General features: G+C 47.8%; 1 protein-coding gene across 2 annotated transcripts in view; it reads left to right on the top strand.

Moving 5' to 3' along the window:
* Positions 1-297: 297 nt before the first annotated feature.
* The window catches only part of CSDC2 (cold shock domain containing C2), a 23,172-nt gene continuing 11,840 nt past the window's right edge, over positions 298-11,629 (top strand). The window contains exon 1 of one of the 2 annotated variants that reach the window (XM_006027652.2): positions 298-449. The gene's annotated coding sequence lies outside the window, so the exon portion shown is untranslated. Of the gene's footprint in view, positions 450-5,711; positions 6,180-11,629 lie in introns of those variants that run through there. The other variant, XM_006027653.2, reaches the window with a different exon arrangement.

The raw sequence follows: 11,629 nt of genomic DNA, 5'->3' as shown, positions 1-11,629 counted from the left end.
TCCTGGTTATCAGTCTCTTTTCCCTGCAGCCTGCAAAGCTTCCACTGCCATGTCATGTAACATCACCTCCCTCACTCCCCCTCCCTCGGCTTACGTGTGCACACGCACACACACCCATGCACACACACGCGCACCCCACCCCACCCCCTGGTTGTGGATTTGTTGAAAGCTGAGGCCCAGTTCTCCCCCCAAAAGGCATGTCTCTTTAAGTCTGGAGTAGAAGTTATCATCATAATCCCTCCCATCTGCCCCCCTCTGCCTTCCCCCTCCCCAGCATCTTGACGTCAGGAGGAAGGAGTGTGTGTGTGAAGCTCAGGGTGCACATCAGACACACCAAATATTTTAAATTCATTAGGAGGCAGCGGACAGCCCAGCTCGGAAAGAAGGGGGGTGCTGAGACAAACCCAGAGCTAGGCTGTCCAAGCAAGAGGACTGCTGTTCTCCATCAGGTAACAGAGGAACCTCCATTCACCCTAAGCACTGATGCTTGGCACAATGCAGCTAAAGGGGAGCTGGTAATTGCCAGGGAAGGCAGAGACGTGAAATGCCCCATTTGGTATTGCTGGGAATATTGTAGTTAGAGGCATGAATGTACATTGGTTCATTTGCTGACTTTTTTTTTGAGGGGAAGGTGTAAAATTAACTGTGGATTAATTCCTCTGCTCTATTTCTTCCCCACCAACCTAAAAAAAAGGGGAAAAAAAACCACATTGGCATAAGCAGCAGTATTGTGTGTGTGTGTGTGTACATGATTTTGCTGTGGGCAAAGAGCTTCAGTTTTACCACTGAAAGCTCAGATCAGCTGGGACAAATCTCCTGCCTGCTCTATCCTTTTCAGAGGGTGGGGAAGGAGGCATGCCTGCTTTGTAAAACCTCACTTATTAACTAATGAGGGTGTTAGTGATGCTTACATGGCTTTTTTTTTCTTTTGGACTGACTGAATTATAAATTGTTGTAAACAGCAAGTTGAATCTACAAAGGAGGAAGGAAGAGGGTGGGTGAAGACATTAGCCTGTGGTTTTGGAACAGCCAGTATTCTGATTGTGTGTATTTATATTTTATTATTCTGCATCTATTTTTAAAAGGTTAAGCAAGCCTCAATGATGGCCTCTCTGTCCAACCCCAAGCCCTTAGGTCTGGTGGCAGGTTTGTTCTCTCCCTCACCCTCCACCCTCAAAATCCAGGAGCAGTAACTGAGATAGCTTTTATAAATGAGCTACAAAGGTGACATTTTGCCCCTAATTGTGCTGTTTGTATATGTGGCTGCCCAGCCAGAGCTCCTCAGACTTGTGGGGAGAGAAGCTTTAAGCCTCTACTCCCCAAAATGGTTTATTTATCTTATTGCAGTGTGCTTCAGAAAGGAGGCATTTAACCCCTGGGATCTGTAAATGAAAGAGTTTGGGATGTCATTTAACTCTTAATTATCTGACCCTGCAACCAAACCAGGGAGGGATAAGAGGCTTTCATTAGCATTGGATAGAGACAGAATTTATAAAACCCTGCCAGACACCAGAGCTGTGATCCTCCTCTGAGCATGGAGAATGAAAGAAAGAGTGAGTGTAGTCTGAGAGTCACTGCAGGTGCTATGTTTATGGTAACCTCTTTATTTAACGGCTACATTTGCCAAACTGGTTACAAACCATTGGAGTAATTAATCTGTTCCTTGGGAGTGGCATGTTTGGGCACCACGGCTTGCAATGGGGTGTTCATTGTCCTTCAGGGTGTGAATACCAGAAAAACTGTGACAATGTAATTTGGTATAATACTCCCAGGACAAACTCATCCTCTGTGTCTAGTTCTATATATTTATAGAGAATGAGATCTTCCTGCATTTAGACAGTTTGGGTTTTTAGGGGGCTTGGACCTGCCTCTTCAAGACCAGTAATGGGCCTGAGAACTGCTTTAACTTTTTTATGGCCATGCTGTTGCCAAAGGCAGGGGTTCCAGGGTGAGGGGAATAGAGCCAGGGGCCTCTAGTTTTGCTCTATTTTTGCTTTGATGCAGTAGCTGGGGAGAGATGAGAGAGAGGTTTCCAGCAGGGTGTTGCCAAAATCCACTCCTTAAAATCTCTCATCTTTATTAATGATTTGAAAGAGAGGTGAAGAGCACATCAAGGGAATTTGCGCAGTTTAAATCCGGACGTGTTGTAATCACTTGGGACCTACGGAAGTGAGAGAAACGGGACAAAATAACTAGGTGTGATTCCACTGGAAAATGTAGCAGAGGCAGAAACAATGTGAAATGCAGTCAGTCAATGGAAGGAAGCTGCTTGGGAAGCAGAATTGTTGAAGCAGATGAAAGTGAGAGTGTAGACAGTGTAATAGCCAGAAATTTGCAAGGGGATATGACAGCTAATTAAAGTCAGTGCAATTTGGGGCTGGCTGTGCAGAGGCATCAAGAATGTAAGACCTCTTCTCTTAACCATGTTTGGTGCCACCTCGCCTGAAGCATCCTGGGCACCTCCTTGCCTGAAAGGTTTTGACAAATTGGAGGGAATATAAAGAGGAGCAACAAAGGTGATTAAGAGGATTGAGGACTGGTTCACCAGGGAAGATTAAGCAAACTAGATATGTATAGTGCAGCCTGGCTGAATGACATCTGATGGATTTCCTCTGACTACTGTAACGAGGGGAGGTGGGGAAAAGGGAAAATGGGACTGTTTTCTCTTCAGAGGCATCCTTCCCATATTTGGAGACCTTGTGTAGCTAAATGAGGTCGCAGTCAGCTCCAAAATAAATGTGGTTTGGTTTTTGTTTGTTTGTTTGTTTGTTTGTTTTGTTTTTAAAGAGAGTCGGGGAGGGATTTTGTTTGATACATTGTAGACCCTTCGCCTCATCTTGATGAATGGGGCACTTGGATCTCTGGATGAAAGCTGATGTGTCTGCAGCCTGTCTTCAGTAATTGGACTGGGTTTTGCATATTCTTCTGTGGAATACTTTCTACTGTCAGCTAAGCTTGAGAATGTTCTCTTTTAAAACAGAAAAAAAAAAAAAAGAAAGCATCTAAGCTAGCTGCCACTAATGCTGCTGTATTACTACAGGGTTCTGGCATGCTACTGTAGCACTTTCTTGAGGAAAACAAAAAAAGAAAGTGGGGAAGGAATTTGCTGTTCAAATGAGAACGCTGTCTCCTGAACCTACCCATTAAAAAGAGTTCCACGGGACCTCTTCACACGCAGCCTTCAGCCACTCCTCCAGTCCAAGCAAAGCCATAGAGCTTCTGTTCTGCTCCAAAGGGAAAGGCCAAGAGCCTGCCAGCAGTGGGGAATGCAGCTGAATTGGAAGAAAACTGTTTCAACTCCATTTCATAGGGCTGGGCTGGTTCACATTTTGCTGTGCCATGAGTGACCTGGATTTCTTTTCACTCTATGTATGTGTTGTCAAGGCCTATAAAGACTTAGAGGGCCTGTGAAGGACATACCAGTAGCTCTTGGTATTGATAGTCAGAGAGCTGCATAACTAGCTGTGTGGTACCTTGTGGGGAATAGGTTAAAAGTTCCTTGCACTGCTCCATAGCCTCCTCCTCCATCTTGCTTGATATGGATCTTAATCTCTTGAAATGTCATTGCTGGGCTCTGAAGGGGAATACTGGCAGAGGGAGGAAGGCATGAAATAGGCTTTCTCAGAGCCCCTCAACGTCTTTCCTGGGAAGAGGAGGGGCTGATAGCATGCAGCTCTTCTACCCAGCCCATCTCTGCTAGAAGTTTAATTTCCTCGGTCCCTTTGTTTGCTGCAGGGATTTGAATCAAGTCACAATTGGTGTAAAAAACCATAGTGCCCTGTGGTACAATGAGTGCTGCCCAACCTGATTATACATTTTAAGCAGATTGTCCCATGTCCTAAGACCTTTGAAGGCCTCTGGAGTGAGGGTATGGACCAGGCATGGCTTTATTTCAGGACAGGCGCGCCGTTCCATTGCACGGGGGTGATGATGGCGGGGCCTCTTCTCTGCTCAGGTTCTTCTTGTGGTTATGGCTGCTCTCCGGAGGTACTCTAGTGCCGATTAAGGCACCCAAATGAACTCGAACACTGAATTGAACCGGTCTCACGGGATCGGTGTGTGGATTTAGAGGTGTGTGATGAAATCCATTAGTTCTTGTAGATAAGATATAACATGACCATCCCTGCTCTTTCTCCACAAGGCACATGCTCTCCTCCAGAGGACCTCCAGTGTTACAGGCTTTGCTTGTGGAAAGGCCGAACTAGGTGATGCTCTTTGGAGCCCATCAAAGTTGCTCTTTTACTGCTGGCAAACGACCAGAGCAGGTGCCTCTAGGACAACAGGGATTCAAGGGTCTATGGATGCCAAGATGGACCCCAATGAGATGCGACAGACCACAGAGTGCAAAGCAATGTTAGGCTAAGACAACCCACCTGCAGGTGTCTTCATCCCTTTCCCAAAGCTCTCCTAGCCCCTAATGGCCCACAGAGCAGAAAACTTAGGTTTGAGCTGTGGAGAAGGATGAATTCTTCAGTAAAATTCTCCTTACGGCTGAGCTTTCAAAGCATGCGTCATCAGGCAGAGGCATAATCTACTGGGGATAAAAACTGGGTCCCTGAGAAGGTGTAAATCAGACAGGATGTCAGTACAGTTCTTGTTTGCATGGATTATGAACACCACACAGGGGAGGGACCCTCTGGCTCCACTCCTCCACATACTCTCGGTCCCCTGTTAATGCTGATGTGCTAGTAGGCTTATGGGCTTCTTATTGTGAGGCAGTTTGATCTTGAGGGATTAATAAAGCCCTATTTCTAGAGTGCTTTGAAGATGGAAAGCCCCGTGGTGCTGCCAAGTGCTGTGTTACATCCTACCAGGTTCCTGAGGGACTCTTCCTGTGAACGTCTTTCTCTCTCTTCTCTTTCTTTTTTTTAACCTCCCTTTCCCCTGTTCTCACAAGATGTCCCTCTAGCCTAAACACCTGAACAAAGAGCTTATGTGGAAGAGCCTGGATCACTGTGGCTCTGCCTTACAGCCCCACGGGACAACTGAAGAATCCCAAAGTGACACCGCAGTGATTCAAGTGGAGCGTGATGTAGCTTCATGGTCTCTTTGGCAAATGAAAGAGGTGCCGGTAACAGGTAGGAGTGGCTAACTGAAAGCACCCGTCCTTGTGCCAGGAATGTTCTCTGTTTCTTCCTCTGCTATGTCAGAGGTTTGCATCTTTGCAATTAGCTTTTTATCTCTTTCTCTCTGTCCTCCCCAGTAAGGCTTCTCTTTTTGCTGCAGCTTAGTTCCACCATTGCTTTCTGCAACTATAGAAGTGGTTGTGATAGTATGGGCATTGCCTAGTATCACTTCCTGCAGGGTGAGGTAGAGGCAACAAAAGGGTGACCAGGGAGAGAAAGAGCTCTTAGTGGTGAGCCACATGCTGGTGTCTAAGCAAACTTGGCAAAAATGGGTCAGGGGGATGATGCTACAGTACTCCCCAAGGTATGTCCAGCTGAATGTTTGGGTATTATGGTATCACCACTGAAATGCAGCCACCTCTTGGTCAGGTGCATTTTACAGGGCTTTGGAGACAAAGGATTAAATAAGCATGAAGATTTATTCCTCTGACAGGGAGGCCAGGGGAAGGATGGGTGGGGTCAAGGCATGTGACAGTCTGACTCTGTCTTGGGAGGGGGAGCGATGTGTGAAAATTAGAAACAGGAGATTGGGACAGGCCAAAAGAACACAATGGTTTAATTTGGACTGTAGCCAGGACACTCACGAGCAGCCCTTCTTCAGAGACATATCCTAGGGCCTTTTAGTGATCAGGGCCTTGGCTTTACATCATGTGTAAGAACCTGGGGCTGGGGGCGAGTGGATATCAGTGTTGATCACGTCTCCCTTGGTGGCCTGCTCTCTGAGCCTCCTGCCTCCTCCCAGGTTAGGTGGCAGTGATTCCTGCCTGCATCATAGGCAGCGGTGCCTGTGTGGTGTTGGCACAGATTCCTCTCCTTCAGCCTTCTGTGTTGTTTTTCAGCACACTGGGTGTTTCACAGAGATAGGAAGCTGTCCCTCTGCCAGAGCCTTCTTCTGTGCTGCATACAGGAACCAAGGCAGGTGCAGACATAGAAGGGAGGAGGGTCTACCCTAGGCCACAGGATCAGACAGGAGAGAGGCACCACTGCTGCAGGGAGGAGAACAGACCTGGCAGCCCCTACCTGGACCCAGCAGGAGCCTGACAGGTAGAGAAGGTGAGAAATTGTTGCTGGTAGAGGGCTCAGATTTGCAACTCGAAACCTGATACAGGGCAAGAAAGAAAGGGAAGGTGTCATCTTAAGTCTAGGGACAAAGCTGGTAGAGAAGCCTGTTGACAGACCTCCTGGCGATGGCATGGTGAGCATATGGGTGCTTTGGCACCAGTGGACAGGCTCTTTGTAAGGCAGACCTAGACTTTGGGTCACATGGGGGCAGAGACACAGCCAAAATGGGAGAGTGCTGCCATTCTTCCAAGGCCAGCCAGATATGCTGGAGTGAGTCTCCCAAGCCCTGCATGTTTTTGTTTTTTTTTAATAGATTCATAGATTATAGAGTCGGAAGGGACCCAGTGGATCATCGAATCCAACCCCCTGCCCCTGGCAGGAAAGAGGACCGAGGTCAGATGACCCCAGCCAGGTGTTACAGCTTATTGCTGTCGCATTATCTGTCTGTGACAGTCCTGCTGCTTCTTGGAAATCTCTGTAAATCCTGGGGGAAGGCCAGCCTGCTTTTCCATGCTCCCCCTCCCTCCCCCAACCTCTCCCTGGCTCTGGAGGGATGTTTGTGAGTCTAGGAGGACAGCGTCACAAGGACATGGCTGGAATGTAGAATGAGGGTTAGAGAGAAGCTGTTAGTTTATTTCTGACATCTCACTTATTATGGGAGGTTTTGGGGAAATGAGAAGCTCCTTGATTTACTCAGACAACCCCCTCCTCTTCCTCCTTCTCCTGGGGTTGCTTCTTGCACAACTAAAATTGGTGGGTGTTGGGCACCTAAATATCTCTGTGGATCAGAGCCCTCAGGAATTCCTGGCAAGGGGCGGTAGGTGATGTTGGATACTAGAGACCCTGTACCTGCTTCCAGGCTTAGTTCATGGCAACACAAAAAGTGTACCTGAGAGCAAAGGTTGTAGGGAGGGGACTGGGAGTTGTCTGTACAAATGCAGCAGCGTGTCAGGGAAAGACAGGGAGGGAGTCTGTCTCGACTGCTGTACTGGCTGTCTACAAATGGCTTTCTGTGGGTGTTCAGGGGTGGGAAGGAAAGTGCTTTCTTGGGCCACTGCCACTTTCTTCTGAACGCTCCCTGTCCATGACACAGCCACCTCTGCCTCTAGAGAAAATTGTGCCTTGCCCTTCTGGAGTGGGTGGCTCAGGGAGTTGCTCTGAAACAGCCTATCACATCAAGGCTTTTAGTTCAGGTAAGAAGAGACTTGGCAGTGATTCAGAGCTGTTGTCTTGCTTGACTGTTTTGTTGTCCATAGGTTGTGGTGGACTTGGTGCCAGATTGCTTCCTAGAAGACAGGTGTTAGCAACATAGAAAGACATCAGTACCACCGGCTCCATTCTTGCCTATTGGAAAAAAGGGTCTATAGAAATTATTAGCACCCAAAACAGGCCTAGGGACTATGCTGTCATCTCACTCCAGGGGCTTCCTTCAGATTGGGAGCAAGGCCTGGTCTGTGTAGGGAGGGATGCCAGCACTGCCATGCCCATGTTTTACCTGGTCTTTAGCTTTTCTCCAGCACGGCTCAGCCTAAGGGTTCAAAAAAGAGGACACTGGCTTGAAAAAAGTGTGTCTGTATTTTTTTTTAATAATAAACACTGATTTATTTTCTTTATTTGCCACCTAGTTTCTGAGCTTTGAAGATATACTTGCCTCGCATTTCCCAGCCTTTGTCCATGACCAGGAAGTCTGCCAACTTTTTTCCAAAATGAGAGCAGAGCTTCTCAGGCAGAGACTTCTTAGCACCTCGGGCTCTGAGTAAAACTCCTTATAGCATGAGCCTTACAATAAGATCATCGGGGCAGGCAGCACTGCCACTGTCCAGGGCTGGATGGCATTAAATCTGGGCACACAATGAAAGGTTTCATACGCTGCTCTTTAGATGAGGGAGTGGGGAGAGGTTTGGGGCACCCTGGATCATGATGCATTACAGTGCATTGACAAGAGTACAGCACCCCCAAATGCCTGTTGGCTCCCAGCAGAGGTATGAGGTCACACATTCACTTCTTCCTGAAAGCTGATCACATGCTGCTCTGCAGCACTTCAGAAGGGCCAAACCACTTCAGAGGCATCTAAAATGGTTGATAAGAAGAGCAGGCAGGTGGATTTAATGAAGGCCAGGCAAACAATGCCTTTTTGTAGACTGATAATACTGGTGCCTCTCCCCTGCATAGCTCTGCCAAGACCCTCCAGCACTGTATGGGCTGCAACCCTCCAAGGGCTGCATCCCCTTCTGCAGTGGGCCCAGTGCTGTCTACACACCTCTGTCAATACACCTCCTCCTGATTATTGTGAGGTGCTGATCCCAAGCGTGCCAAGGCACAAGAATGGGAACAAAGTGACTTAGGAAAATTGCCACAAGAGACCCCAGAGTGGAAAGCTCTGCAGCACAGGTTGCTATTCTCAGCCAGAGCAGGTGCTCTTCCTGTTCTGGTTGCTTCCCTTCTCCCCATGCACTTATGGGTACCTCACGTTGGTCTGGTAACAATATTGGAGCTATTTTTTCTTTGGGGGGAAAAAATAGAACTGCTCAGAAGGCGTCTCTGCTTCAGTTTAAGATGGGCGCAAAAACAAATATAACTTAATTGGCATGAGCATTAATTTGCTATGTTATATATGATGTATAAAAAACACAACCAACTAGGCAAAAAAGAACCAAAGGATGTTTCATTAGTCCTGCATTTCATTAGAATTAGATGGACATCTCTTTTTCAGATTTATAAAGCAAAATCTAGCCACGTTGAGCATCTTTACCATGCAACCAACGCTTCACGTAACATTATGTCAGTCCCTGAGTTAATGTTTTTAGCTACAGTTAAAAACAGTCCACAGGGGTTTGAAATATGAGCTACATTACCAGAAGCAGCTCACAGACAGCAGGATTGCAGAATAAAGGCTAGCTGGATTAGCAGAACATCAAACCATTAAAAAAGGAGAGAGTGTTGTTAATGTCTGTGGAATGAAGAGTTTAGAAGCAATCGGGAAGATGCTAATGAGCCCTGAAGTCAAGTGACTCCTTCGCTGCTACCTGGCTAAAAATGCTGCCCCTGCCAGGCAGGCAGCTGGTTTTAAACTTTGGGGGCAGCAGGACTCAAAGGAGCAGGGCGAGGGTTCGGGAGGGTGATTGTACCACTGCACCTCCTCTGGATCCACCCCTGGAGCTATTGTTTCAGGCTCTCTGTAGACTCTAATATCAGTACACTTGGGATTATGTTTTCAAGCCAGTAGTATTCACAAGATAGATGCTTCTTAAATGATAGCTGATCTTCTGATGTCATCACATGACTCCAGGAGCTGGGACCCTAGGCATGCATCTATATACTCACTGTCTTAGTCAGACCATGGGTCCAAACTCAGCAGTGATTACCAGGCCTGAGTCAGTTTCAGAACCAGTGTGTCCTTGGGGCTCCTATCTAAGCATGCGTCCTTTGGCTGCAGGGTGGAAAGGACAAGTACTTCATTTCTGGAAGAATGAAGAGGGAAGCGGGCCCCTGTGCCTGACAGGGGAGTCAGAGGGATGTGTTGCAATCTACAGAGCATTGCTGCAAGAAATTATGTTCACAGATGTGGTTGGGTTTCCCCATTTGGACACTTTCCAGGCCATCGTTTCAGGTCCCAAGCCTGTGGGCCCATATATAGTACATTGTGAGTCTGAACAGAGCCCAGGCCCTGTCCCTGGGATGGGTCACACCCTCGAGGTACAAACCCACAGTCCAGCTCAAACGCACCATCAGAACTGTGGGTACTCTGGGCTACAGTTTAGGTTTTCAGGGGTGTGTGACAGGGACAACCAAACACGCCCAGACCGTGTCACGGAACACCTTACATTTTGGCATGAGATGCGCCTCTCTAGACAACAGCTGTGGACCCATTGTGCATTTCCCTGCCTCAGGTTCCTCACTTCTCCAGAGCACTCTTTGAATTGGGCTTGGGAGTCCTCTGGGGTTGTCCAGGACTCTTTCCCTTGCTTGTCTCCTGAACCATAAATCCTTTTACCTAGGCTTACGTGCACTGGCCTAGGCTGGGCCTGTAGCTAACCTAGATTTCCTGCCCCAAAATCAAGCAAAATCTGTTCACCTCTTCTGTCTAAACCTTCCTGTGAGGCTTCCTTTGCTTATATGCTCCCCTCCCAGCACCAAGCTTCTTTGTTTTGCCTCTGGTAAACTTCCACTTAACCAGCCCCCTGGAAACAAGCTGAAGGAAGCAGCTTTTCCCAGCTCCAGTCAGCCTCCGTAGCATACTAATCATCCTGTCGAAATACAGTTGCTAAGGTTAAATACTCTCCATTGTCCCTCATCTGGTGGGTACGTGCTATCGGACTTGTCAGCAGAAGTGGTACAGAGAGGCGTTCTGTGAGCAAGCAGTTTCCATCGTAACAACCTCAGTACTATCACCCAGTATCGGTAACTGCTGTGTAGATGGCCCAGACCATGATGCTTACCCAGTTCTGGCAGTCAGTTCACTGGAGGACCCAGACACCTATAGTGCTTCTTTGTCCACACAATATCACTTTTCATGGCAAAAGAGGATCCCAGACTAGTTACTGTGAGAAGGGAGTAGAAGAAAGTAGGAACAAGGCTAATTTTGTAGCAGATGGGAGAAGGGGCAGAATAGCAAATTTGTGGCTGCTTGATGTGTTATACTGGTCCCCCTGCTGCACAGCCTGGCTTCTCTGAGCTCTGTGGGCAGTGGGAGAAAACATTGAGCATCCTGCTCTCAAATGCAGAGCCCCTGTACTTGAGCTATGGGAGAAGCTCTGCTGTCTGTTAGCAGCAGCACAGCCTTAGCATTTTGGATCAGTGGAAACTTAGTAGAAGTTTTCTGGGGATCAGAAGTGATCATTGCTGTGGCTGGGGGGGGCAGTGGTTCAAGAACAGAGGCAAACTTCAGCTGGGGCAGAGCCAGGATGCATTCTGGCGGTGCTTTGGGTTGAGAGAGAGAGAGACCTGCTTGCAGAGAAAACAAATGAGGCAAGAGGGGTGCAGGGATCTGCTCCTTTCTCTGCTGCTTTGCCTCCTGATGCTTGGACTGATCTAGAAAATATTGCTAGTGTCCTTGGTACTTTCTATTTTCAGGGCCAAGGTGACCCCCTTTTCATCTGCGCACGGAGGAGACTCTTCCTTGGGAGGCAGGGACAAGTTTGGAAATAAATGGAACATCTCAGGATTTCCTAGGATATTAAAATAGCCTGGCAGGAGGTGGTTGCTTTCATTGCAAATAGTGCCGGGGGTGGGAGTATCAAACTAGGCTGTCTTTTCAGGGCCTGGTTTCCCAAACTCATCCACCCAGGTCCTGCATACTAATGGATCATGGTGGGTGGAGAAGGGAAGACAGAAGACCCCTACTCTTGAGGAAGAGTGGTGGATTTGCGATGCATTAAAATGAACACAGTTTACAAACAGAACAATTTCTGCCCCCCCGCCCCCCCCCACACAAACCAAAC

The sequence above is a fragment of the Alligator sinensis genome, unplaced genomic scaffold (genome assembly GCF_000455745.1).
Source record: "Alligator sinensis unplaced genomic scaffold, ASM45574v1 scaffold215_1, whole genome shotgun sequence".
NCBI lineage: Eukaryota > Metazoa > Chordata > Crocodylia > Alligatoridae > Alligator > Alligator sinensis.
Note: the sequence above shows the minus strand (reverse complement) of the source record. Positions and strands in the feature narration are given on the sequence as shown.